General features: G+C 37.7%; 1 protein-coding gene across 4 annotated transcripts in view; it reads left to right on the forward strand.

Annotated features, from left to right (window-relative positions):
- Positions 1 to 591: 591 nt before the first annotated feature.
- The window catches only part of TFPI (tissue factor pathway inhibitor), a 68410-nt gene continuing 56309 nt past the window's right edge, over positions 592 to 12692 (forward strand). The window contains exon 1 of one of the 4 annotated variants that reach the window (XM_075529919.1): positions 592 to 863. The gene's annotated coding sequence lies outside the window, so the exon portion shown is untranslated. Of the gene's footprint in view, positions 964 to 12692 lie in introns of all 4 variants that reach the window. The other 3 variants (XM_075529920.1, XM_075529918.1, XM_075529917.1) reach the window with 3 other exon arrangements.

Consider the following 12692-nt stretch of genomic DNA (forward strand, 5'->3'; position numbering starts at 1 on the left):
CCTTTATGGCCAAGTGGCTTCTTTCAGGCTATTAAATGTCCAGTAATGTTAGTTCTGATGTGACCGTATCTCAGTAGGTAAATGTGGAGGGGAAACTGCATGTCCGTTTTAAAGATAATAGCAGTACAACCATGATAATAGTTAACATATATATTGAGGCTTTGTTGGCTATGTCCCATGAGATTTAAATATATTCATCCCTTCAGTGCTCATATCAAACATGTATTATGCCTATTTTCAGGAAAAAGAAACCTTGGCCAAAATTCCAATACTAGCAAGTAGTCGAGGCAGGGTTCAAACCGCAGACTTTCTGGGATTAAGGGAACCAGGCATTGCCTCCCTAATCAGAGACTTTCAGTAGTCCTTAAAGATTTTCCGTAAATACACGGATACCGTGGCTGACATCATTTGGAGAAAATAAAATGTTCATATGATTAAGGGACACAGTGATGACAAACATGCAATGTTTAAGGACAATCTGAAAAGCAAAGTGCTGCTCTTGCAGCCGCTGCTGCTTGTTTTTCATTTCTTTAAAGAATCCTAAAAAGTTAAGAGAATAATTATTCACAAACAGCAATGTCTGAACTCGTGGTGTCAACTGTCCTTTGTCATTTTCCTTCGAGACAGAAAGGCAACATCAGCGTTGGCAACATCAGCCTAGCTACGGTCAGAGCTGAGTGACCTCAACAGGAAGTTGCTGGTGGTCCCTGAGACACCCAGGCTCCGCAGGGCTGGATGGACAGGAGGACGTTGGCTGGGTAGTTCCCACTCGCCCTTCCACTGCGTGCAGGGCTGGATCGACTTCCTCCCATTATCCTCTCCTCCCAGGCTTCTTGATCTGTTTCGGGGAAGAAGCATAAAAGGTAAATATTCTCTTTATTGCCTGGAAGGGAAAACAGCTTCAACTGTGTTTTGAAAAGAGGGAAAAAATCTTTTCAAGAACTTTCTTCAGAGATTTTACTCGTGAGTACTTGGCAATATCCTTTGTAACTCTTAAGAAATAACTTTCATTGCTTTTTTTCTAGGGAGTGGGCGTTGGTGGGGGTGAAAACAGGCTGCTAGAAGGCAGAAAACCCTGTTGGGGCGCTTTCCTCCAAAATGAAAATCACTGGTGCCCTGTAAACAAAGTAAACTTACATTTCAGCGCAAAATTAAGTTCTCAGCATGTTTCATTTAATTGTCACACAAAGAACAGATTTGTAGTCAGGCTTTTAGAATTATGAACCGTGTGTTTTATGAAGATGTTGAAATGCATCCTTTTAAGTGTGAAGCATGCTGTAACAATTATTAAGTGTTGGTTGATTGGAATAATTTTGAGGGTTTGGCTTGTGTTAACTTTATTTAGTAGTATATCAAGAAATAAGCAGAACATCTAACAGCTGTATTTTAAAAGACATTTCTTTTATAGCCATTAGTCAATGCTACTTAAAAGGAAATAAAGCATTAGAATTATCATATTGATTAAATATTTTAAAAATATATTATCTAACCCCTCTAAAGAAATATTCAAAGACTAAAATTCAAACTCAGGATGCTTAAGTAAGAATATGAAAATTCAAAAGTCTATATAGTACAATTATGGAAATTAAAGCAATAGATAGCATACCTCTAAGATGTACTGTCAGATTCTGGTTGCTTATGATACAATATTAATGGTGCATCTAGCAGCAAGGAAAAGCACATATTCCAGTATACAAAACAGAGCAAGCATGAGACAAGTACTTATTTAAATTTAATGTATATTTTAAAGTACATTTTTTCATTTATATTTTTAAAATTATGAAGAGAGACAACAACCAGTTCCATGTGGGAAAAAAGAAGAGATAAGCAACGGCTACAGTGTGACTCAGTGCTCTGGTAATGAGGCACAAAATGACTTTGTGCAATATGTGATGACATAAAGAGAGCAGAACCCACGCAGGAAACTACAGTTCAGAGTCCTAGGTTATGTGCATCGCAAAATACTTGTGTAAGAGGGAAGAGTCGGGGACGATTTGGGAAAATTACAAATTTTTTCTACATAACAGAATCCTTTTTAGGACATGTTCAAGCTTCTCTTAAATGTGTCATTCTATTGCATGATTATTGCGAAGCATACTATCCATAGCTCATCTAACCCTACACTAAAGTGTAAAAAGTCTCTTGGAAATTATTTTGGCATAAGAAAGTTGTACTCCAGACCTATCATCTAATAAAATTAGACATGTTTAGAGGGATTAACAGAGTTTGATCTTCAGATGGTTACAGAATCTTGTTGGAAATTTTTAGGACATAAACACTGTCATTTGGTTGTTCCCTTTCTATTAGATATTCTGAATTGGACATTTTAAAAGGGTAATTTTGATTATCAGTAAATCATTTGTTTTATCTCCAATACTTAGATGAGAGCCCCCTAGCAATGTTGTAATTTTCCTGATTGTTACTGTGTGCTTTAAGAGAATTCTGTGGACATGAACTAGCTACTCAGATTATTGTTTCGAGATAATAAATCTCAATACGATGAGAGGAAAAGTACATATTTATTCCAGAGTTCCTCACATGCTGGGACAGTGCTCTTAATTCTCCCAGATCCTCAGGCTGTATACTTGGTGTAAACAATCTTCCAACTACGCTTTTGTGGCTGTGTTCACTACTTCTTTCAGCAGTAGCCAACTTGTAGAACCAGATTTTAAGATTCAACTACCGATAATAGTACCAGGAAGCTGAGGACTACCTCGCTGTCTGTGCTCCTCTTCTTCACAGGACCCGCAGTGGTGAAAACAAGGCCCTCCAGTCAAATCTGCTATTCTACCTCTCGGACTCTCCCTCTGGGAGTCCATGTTCTCCCGTAGTTTGAACAATGACATTGAAAACACGTTTGTTTTAATTTTAAAAATTAAAGGGCACCAATGAGCCCTCATGGCTCAGTAGGTTAGGCTACTAACAAGGTCAATGGTTCAAATGCACCAAGTGCTTCCGGGGTGAACGATGAGGTTTTCTTTTGTAAAAATTTACAGGCTCAGTAACCCACAGAAGCTGTTCTCCTTATGGATTGGCATGGACTCGATGACAGGGAACTTGTTTGTCTTATATTTCATAGTATAAGTGCCAACGCTGAAATACTTCTCTCCCAATTGCCCCTCTGATAACCCACACACCTGTAGGAGACTCGCAATAATTGAAATGAACTCTCCAGTCAAAATGTGATAGTAGCATTCTCTCTAGACAAAATAAGCTTATCTGTGGAATAGGGCAATTTCAACACCAGTGATGAAAGTATCCATCAATATGACCCTGGGAAATGAAAAAATCACCTTTTATTATGATGTGTAGTGTGGTACTGACACTATCAAACTGCTCCTACCACCATCCTCGTTGTATATCCCCTCCTTCTAGTTTCATTGCTTTTCACTCTGATTGTTATTACCTTTATGCGTCCTTTAAGGCTATAACTCAATATTTTGTTCTATTTTCTTAAGATAAAACCTAAGGTCATTGCTTTGAGACCTTTATTTTCTTAATATATTTAATGCTACAATTAATATTAATACTTCATCTTCAGCTGCATTTTGATATCTATATTATCATTTAAGATATTTTGTAATTTTTATTGTCATTTTAACATTGACTTATAGATTTTTGTTGTTGTTAGTGGCCTTTGAGTTCATGTCAACTCATTGTAACCCCATTTGTGCAGAATAGAATTGCTCCCTAAAGACTCCCAGGTTGTGACATTGCAAAGCAGATCATTCGGCCTGTCTTCTGGGTCATCGTGGGATGCGTTTAAACTCTGAACCTTTTAGCTAGCACTTAAGCACTTAACAGTTTTCCCAACCCAGGAAACCAAGGAATTACTTAAAAGTGTATTATTTACCTTGAAATATCTGGAGATTTTTCCAGGTTCTTTCTACTACTGATTTCCAATTTAATTAGATTGGGTTCTGATAATATATTTTACATGGTCTAAAAGGTCTTACTTTAGAAGTTAAGCTCTGATACTGTTCCTTCCTCTGAGTACAATATCATTTAAAGTTATCATATATAACCCTTGTATCACTCAGGTTAGAGAGTTTCTCTGGGTGCAGTTAGCTGACTCTTCACATAGATAGCTGCTTGTTTTAAGACAAGCCTCGAAGACCTCAGGTACTATGATTCTTTCTAATATCGGACACCATCTAGTTACTTCACCACATTTTGCTATAGCATTCACACACAAAAGGGTGAGTGCTGAGGTGAGCCATGTCACAAGAACTAACTGTTCTTACATTCTGGCTAGAATCAAGAAAGGTTAATCCATTGATTTTGGTTATGTCCCCGATTCATTTTTGAGACATCATTATTGTTTGATTGGAGTCAACCATAAATCACCCTACAGGATATAAGGCAATTCTATTGATAGTATCATTAGTTTAGTCATTGATCTAGAATTTAAAACACTGTTGAAGAAAGGAATGTATACAGGTGTAGGACACCTTTTTAGACTGCAATATTTGAAAGCCCCAAATCCATTTCAAGGTCCTTACATTGCCTGAGTCTCTGATTCATCTCCTCTGACCACAGTCTCAAACAAAAAAAACAACTCACAGCCATCAAGTCGATTCCAACTCTCAGTGGCCTTATTGGACATGGCACAACTGCCCCAATGGATGTTCTGAGACTGTTGCTCTTCATGGGAGTAGAAAGCCTGGTCTTTCTCCCATTGGAGTCGCTGGTGGTTTTGAACTGCCAACCTTACAGTTAGTAGTCCAATGTATAACCGCTATACCACCAGCTCTCCTCCTCACCACAGTCTAGGGCTGTGAATGGCCTTACTGTCAGACAGAGAGCATTGGAGAGTGACCTTTAGCAGCTGTTGTTCGTCTGGAATGGAACACTTTGTCATTTGGTCTGCCCTTTGACCCATTTTAACGTATTCCAGTTTTTAATATTCTGTTTTCTTTCCTATTGAAGCTTTTCTGTGTTCTATTTGGTCATTGTTATTGCCCCCTTCCCCCCCACACACATATACACACACACACTTTTGTATTTATTTTTCTGTGTAGGGAATTCAGAATGGGTGGATCTGTGGAGAACATGACTGGATTAATAATTACCCAGGGGCATCACAGTAGAGGCTGGGAGGTAATGGGCATCAGCAGCAATGGGTGTAAGAAGAAAGAAAGATTCAAAAGTTACTGTGATGGTTGCACAGCTCTTCTTAATAGGATTGAATTATTGATTTGCATATGTTAATTTGGATTTCAAAAATGAGGTCTTAATGAATTAACACTAGTTTTAGGAAACTGAATATAGTTAATATGGTAAGCGTTCCATATGCACTTGAACAGTACGTGTATCATGCTGTTATGCAATGTAATGTTTTAAAAATATCAATTAGATCAAGTTGGTTTTTAGTGTTAATCAAAAGTTTTAAATCTATACGAAACATATTTTATACTCATTTTAGTGAATATTGGGGGCTGGTTGCTGAACTCTGACTGTAGTTCTGAATTTGACTATTCCCCTTTCCAGTTTTGTCAGGTTTTTGTTGTTTTTGCTTCATGTAGTTTTAATCATTGTTATTAAATGTGTAAATATTTAAGATTGTTTAGCCTTTTGATAAGGAGTTGTGATGGTGTAGTGGATTCTGTGCTGGCCCGATTACCACAAGGTCAGTGGTTAGAATGTATTAGCAATTGAAGAAGACTTAGTGTTCCTGTAAAGATTTACAACTGTAAAAATCCTTTAGGATTGCTATCAATCAGGATTGACTCAGTAGCAGTGAGCTTGGTTATTTATGTTTGGCTTGGTTTTAAATACTTTATAATCAATATTCAATTATTTGGTATATATTTAATACTGTTTTTAGCCACTTGTTGAATTTTATTTACCTTTTTTCATTTCAAAATGACATTATAATTGGTTTCACTTGCTCTAAAATATAATTTTGAATAAGTTTACCCATCCTAGGTTTTTATAGATTAGTGTGAACATGGTATGTTATCTATCTTTACCTCTCGGTCATGGGCGGCCAGAGTGAACTAAGCGTGTGTTTCCTCTGTATGTTTCACTTTGCATAGCTTCAATTGTATGGCTTCAGTTTCACGATCTCTTTTTCTGTACACTATAATTTATTAATAATCTCATCCAGTATTTTATATCACATATTTTAGTATCTGAAACTTTTCACATCTGAAAGTTAAGATCATCGTTTATTTATCCATTTTTCACACTCAATATTTCCTTTAACTTCTAGAACATACAGATTATAGGAAATTCCAGTTTTACTATCCTTGTTTATGAATTCTCTTTTCTATGTTATTTCTGTGTCCATTTGAATTCTTTCAGCTATTTCTCCTTATTGCATGTCAAGTAATTTTCATATAGGTGCCCAATGTTGTGAATTTTCCTTCATTGGGTGATAGAATGCAAATATTCAGGAGCTCTATTTAATATAGTTAAAATATATGGAAACACTTTGTATCTTGGCCTTAAGCTTTGTTGGGCATGGCCATAGCAATGCTTAATCTATGGTTAATTTGCCCTCACTATTTCTGATGACTCTACTTTTAATGGCCCAATAATGAATAATTTTGCCACTTGGGAAATTAACTGATTCCCAGACCTGTGTAGACTCCTGGCTCTGGTCTCTCTCACCTGGTTTGGGCCTTGCTTTGTCTCCACAGCTCACAGAGTGTGCTGAGCTCCTCCTGGGTTACCCCTTACACCAATTCAGCAGAGAAACGATTGAAGGGAAGTTTATTGGAAAAGGGTAGGACTCAGCTCATTTATTTTCATGGGAACACTGCCCTTCATTCAACCTAAGTACAATTAGATAAAAAACAAATTTCATATATTGTGTCTGCCTTTACAGTCTTTTGAAATAGGAAGACAAATTGAGTCCCTGTTAATCCATCATGGCTGGATGATCACTTAAAGCTATATTTTCATGATGGATTTTACTTACCCTGCATCAGTAAATTATTTAACTTTTATGAACTAAATGTATATAAATTTTAAGGGTATGTAACCTATTTCTCCTGAGACACATCCATTGCCTAGTATATCTAGTAACTATGCTCTGTGAAAGGAGCTCTCATGGTACTATCAGGTGAATGTTGAATTGCTGATTTCTAGGTTGGAGGTTCAAACCCACCATCCTCTACATGGGGAAAAGTTGACGCTATTTTCTACCATAAATATTTAACTCTTTACAAACTCCATATTGGTATGGTTAGTTTGGTATGGGTTGGAATCAACTCAATGGCAGTGGATTTTGGTTTGGGTTATGCTTTGCAAGTATATACATTTGCATATTTATTCAATACAAAATTAAATTTCAGTATTTTCTAAAATAGTTCTTTGTTTCTATTTATTCATTTCATTGTGTTTTTCTGATAGTAGGAGCTTTTGAGCAATTTGGTTTGCTCTATTTTGGGGTGACACATGAGTTCTACCTGCTCAAAATCAGCCAATTGTCTCATAGACACTCAAAAATATTAGTACTCAGTATTATTTTCCTGCAGCTCTAGAATTTCATTAAGAGTTGAAAGATTTCTCTTTCTGAGAGTTTCAAATCACAAAATTTCTCAAATCTCTCCTCTCTGATTCTTCATTACTTACTTCCACATATAGCAACCTGGGGTGGGGGCGGGGTTAAGACAATGCACAAATAATAACTTTTGTCTTTTAATAAAAGGAAACATAGTGTCTGGTACATTCTGTTTCATTATTTATCTCATATGAGGCAAATAAAAATATTATAGACATAATTTATACTTTAACATTAGAATGTGGTTAGATATGTAGGTAGAGATATGAACATAATTCACATTCTTATGTATCTAGCTTGAATTCTGGGATCTTAATATAATTCAGCAAAATCATTCAGTCTATGAAAAAAAGAAATAAGTACATACTAAAAGAATTACTGTGAATAATCACACACAATGGTTCTTATCTACAAAGCAAAGTATCAGTTGATATTTAATATATATTAGATACTTTGCAGGGCCCAAAATGTGTGCTATGTGCTGTTTTGCCCTCATTTATAAATTAACCTAATTAATTAATTAACCTAATTATTGGGACTTGAAGTACCTTCCAAAGATATCAAATCTCTGCTCTCCATGTTCAAGAAAATTATAATCAAGAGCATTAAATGGGACATTTCACAAATCATCTGGTTCCTGATATAAGGTTGAGTATGAAATAGGAGTTGGTTAGCACGGGGAGGAAATTTTAGACTAATTTTAGACAAAATATAAAAAAACATAATTTTTTTAAATGTAGTTAAGCTGTTTCTAATCAAGTCCAAACGTTTGACCAAGTGGAATGCCCAGTGTGAGGAGCTACAAGGGACAGAAGAGTTTCCCCTGGGTTGGGAGTTGGTGTTCACAAAGGAAAGCGGAAACTAGTGCAGGTCGTTCCTTAGGCCTGTTTTTGAACGTTAGGAGTCTGACGTTTTAGGGTCTGGATGGACAGGGCCAAAATTTAACATTTTAACAGCTCCTAGAGGACCATGATTCAGCCCCACAGAGTTTCAAGTTCATTTACACTGGTGATTCAGAGACGTTAAACTCAGTATGTCACTGAACATACGGGTGTGGTCAGAAACAGCTGCATTCTCAATATTGAGCTTAACTCTGTCCTTTTAGTGTCTGACCTCCCAAATTCTTCCCAATAGAGTTAAGCCATAAATCCAGGGATTTAAATCTTTCTAGATTTATTTGTACTAGGAGAATTATTCTGAGTGAGAAAATAAATCATTATATTACCCATACTTGGGGATAAACTATTTCATCACTACTAGGAATTATAACAATTTTTTCGGTAAGGAAGAAAGTTATCTGAATCGTCATATATCTAAAACCAAATTATTCCCGTTATTCAGCCTCCCATGTGAGTAATGTAGTGGCAAACCAAGAACTTCTTGCTACAGAACATAGTCTCTCTGGAAGCAACAGAATCAATGCGGGGGAGGTGGAAGGATGAACACTGAGGGACAACACTAGGTAACACTGCCTGAGGGGATGACACCAAAAACACAGTCTATGAAATTTCAGCCCATTGCCTAAGCATAAATGCATTATTTTTTAAGAAAACTATTTCTGTAGTTAGCTATAACAACAAAAACTACCAAACTCAGTGCCATCAAGTCAATTCTGACTCGCAAGAGACCGTAGAAGAGGGTAGAACTGCCCCTGTGGTTTTGAGACTCTATCTTCTTTTAAAAATGAGGTAGTTCACTTATTTTTTGACAAGTTCACCAGCATCAAATGCACACATCATACATTTCACTAGTTCAATCAGAGTCGTACGAATTGTGCGAGCATCACCACTCTCAACTCCAGGGCAGGTCTCCCGCTTTGCTTTGTTCTGGTTAGTGTTCCATTCCTGCCCACCTCCTCGGCCATGTTCCTTTTCGGCTATTTATCCAGTTGTCTTTCTGGTTTACCTGTACTTGATTTCATATGCAGAAAAAAACCTGCAAAGTCAAAACAAAACCCAACAGCCCGACAAGGGCAGAATGAAACTGGAAAAGCTCCATTGAAAACCAAGTAGAAAATAGTTTCTACGAATGGGAACAAATATACATTGTATCAAGAGGGAGCTCAACTGCAGCTAAAGTATTCCCTCTATCATGCACCTTATAACAAGGCCTTTTCTCTTGAGACTTAATCAGCATGGGAGACCCTATGAATGGCTTCAGGACTTTCACTGCCATCCATTGCCTTCTGCAAATCACGTATTAAGAATTTAGACTCTAATACCGTTCCTGCCCCCAGGTTTGGTTTTTATTACTTAGAATCCTTGCATCACTCAGGTTGGTTTGCTTCTTTTGTGTAAACTTGGCTGACACCTCACTTAGATGGCTGCTTGTTTTAAGACAAGCCTGTAAGACCCCAGACACTGTTCTTTCTGATAGCCAGACACCATCTTTCTTTAGCACACTTTGCTCTAGCACCCGTATCTTCAGTGATCACTTTATTGTGGGCAGGCATTGAGCAGGGCCACGTCTTAAGAACTAGTTGTTTCTAGATTAGGATTACCATTAAATGTAAGAGGCTAACGAAGTAGACAACCCCATCTTCCTCCCCCAAACCCAGCTTACATGTATCACTATGTCTATAAAGTTAAAATCTGTGCACCTTTCGTTTTTGAACCTTTCCTTGCTCCCTGGTTAGAGGTATCATTATTAACCCGTTATAATGACACTTTTAATCACATAGCTGTGTCTGTGCACGCTAACACTGCGCGGTATTGTTGGTGTTGCTGCCAAGTGGCTCTATCATCCATGAACTTGTCAAATGTTCTGAAATTTTATGTATATTAGTGTAGTGGTTGGTTTTTGTGAACATATATATTAATAAGGTTTTTGAGAATGATATAACATTAAAAGAAAGAGAAAACTTTTTTAAAAGACATCTCAGTTACTGATAATGTGAAAACTAACAATGTTGCAGTTAACATCATTAATATGGATTAACTATGAGATTATGAAATGTTTATTTATTATGAACCTATTAAATTATCAACATTATGAAATATAATACAATGTAGAAAGATTTTACAAAACAATTTTGTTTTTAGCATTCATATAAACTAAGAAATATTACATTTAAGCAATTTACAACTATGTCACCTACATATTATTTTATGTGTAAAATTGATAGTAAACACTACTAAAGATTCTATATGTTCTGGTAGGGGAGGAGGTCCCTGATTAATACCAGGGATTATCCCAGGAGGTGACACAAACCCTCGTGATGTCCCTCCCCTGTCTGAGATTCAGGGAGGACGCAATCTTGTCGACACCTTAAATTTGATGTTCTCGACCTCAGAATTCCCGGAGAATGAACTTCGATGTTTTAAACCCCACAGTATCGACAAACTGTTACATCAGCTCAGAGGGATTAACATAAGGACCTGTGCGTTGCACTAACCGAACTTTTGAAGTAATTGACTCCTAAAGACAATGCTAAAGACGCCTGCAGCCCTTTGTTGCACAGTGAGTTAAGCGTTGGCTTGCTGACCACCAGGCCAATGGTTCAAACCCATCATAACGATTCCCAGGCTAGGAAGCCCAAGGAGCAGCTGTACTAAGACTACAGAGCTGCTCAGAGCTCAGTGGCCTAGCTGGGAGTGGAACCCCGTGAAAACCTATCTATTCTTCATCCTGTTTTATGAATCTGGGTTTAATTCAGTTTTATATTTGCCATAGCACTATCTCGCTTAGATGTCTGGGGTCTGGGGCAAACCTCTTCTGAGCCCTCCCATTTTGTTGCGTAAGGAGCCCTGGAAGCATAGTGAGCTCTCTTTCGGGTTGGCTACCCACAGGTCGGCTGTTTGAACCCATCCGAAGTTCTGCAGCTGAAAGATGAGATTTTCTGCTTCTGTAAATATTGACAGCTGAGAAACCCACGGGAGCAGCTCTCCTCTGTCCATAGAGTCGCTATGAATCCGAATTGACTTGGTGGCAGGGCATTTTTCATGCGGTTATTGTTGTTGTTCCTCTCTTGCTTTCCATGTTCATTTATCCTCTACCCTTACCGTCTTAACCTCCTTATCAGTTCTTCTCTTGGAAATGTTTCTAGGAACTCAAAAGTGTACAACTACAGGCATCACGCATTTTTTTTCTTCAATAACCCTCTCTTCCTTTTCAGCACAAATTTAGTAATACTATGCGATCCTATTTATAAAATCATGTTGCTGTTTTATAATTTATGTTGCTGTCTTCTACCTCCCTCTCCAGCTCACCCAGGGCTGCACCCACCACTACCAGAATCCTCTTTCATAGGGGCACTGATGTCGCCTTTGTCACTACACCCAGTGCCTGGTTTCTAGTCTTTGTCTCATTTAAAACCTCTGAGTTTGTGGTCTTGTTGACTTGTGACAAGTCTTGACATGTTCACTTTTCCTAAAGTCTGTGGAATTAAACTGTTCCAGGTGTTCCACGTTTTATATCTGATTTGTGTGTGGTTGCTGTTATAGAATGGGATATAAAGTGTATTAGCAGGCCCTATGATGATAATGAGGATCCTTGGTGGTGTCGTGGGCTACTACAAGATCAGTACTTCAATCCCACCAGCTGGTCCAAGATAGAAATCTGAGCTTTTGGCTTCCGTAAAGATTTATGATTTCAGAAATGCACGGGGGCAGTTCTAGGCTCTCCAATTCAGTCGCCTTGACTAGGAAACAACTCGACCACAATGAGTGAGTGATGACGTGAATGAGACCGGAGAGCTGCCTCACCCGCATGCCTCAGCCTCTGCTGTGTTGAACTGTAAGCCGTGATTCACATCCTTCTAATGTGTCTCTCTCTTTTCCCAGTAAAGGTGACTTCTTTCCTTCTGGAAAAGTGTATTATGTGAGTGCAATACCCCATCCATTCAGCCTCCGCATGTGCAAGGGGTCCTCCACTCTGCTCTGCTCACTCTTGGTCCAACTGTATCACGTTTGTATCTGTGATTTCAAAAGTTTTTGAAAATTCACTATTCCTGTACTGCACCTTCCAGGTAAAAAGCCCTTCCAACGTACAACTCTCATATCATGATCAGCATCAATTCTTTATAATGAATGTATAATTCACTATCTTCAATTTTGATCAACATGGTGATGGTCTATAAAGGATCGTAGTTTGCAATTTAACACAGATGTGTCAGTAGACTCAACTCATTTTGTTTAGTAAAATTAAACTTACATCATTAACGGTTATTGATGAAGAAGATAAT

Source organism: Tenrec ecaudatus, chromosome 13, assembly GCF_050624435.1.
Source record: "Tenrec ecaudatus isolate mTenEca1 chromosome 13, mTenEca1.hap1, whole genome shotgun sequence".
Taxonomy (NCBI): domain Eukaryota; kingdom Metazoa; phylum Chordata; class Mammalia; order Afrosoricida; family Tenrecidae; genus Tenrec; species Tenrec ecaudatus.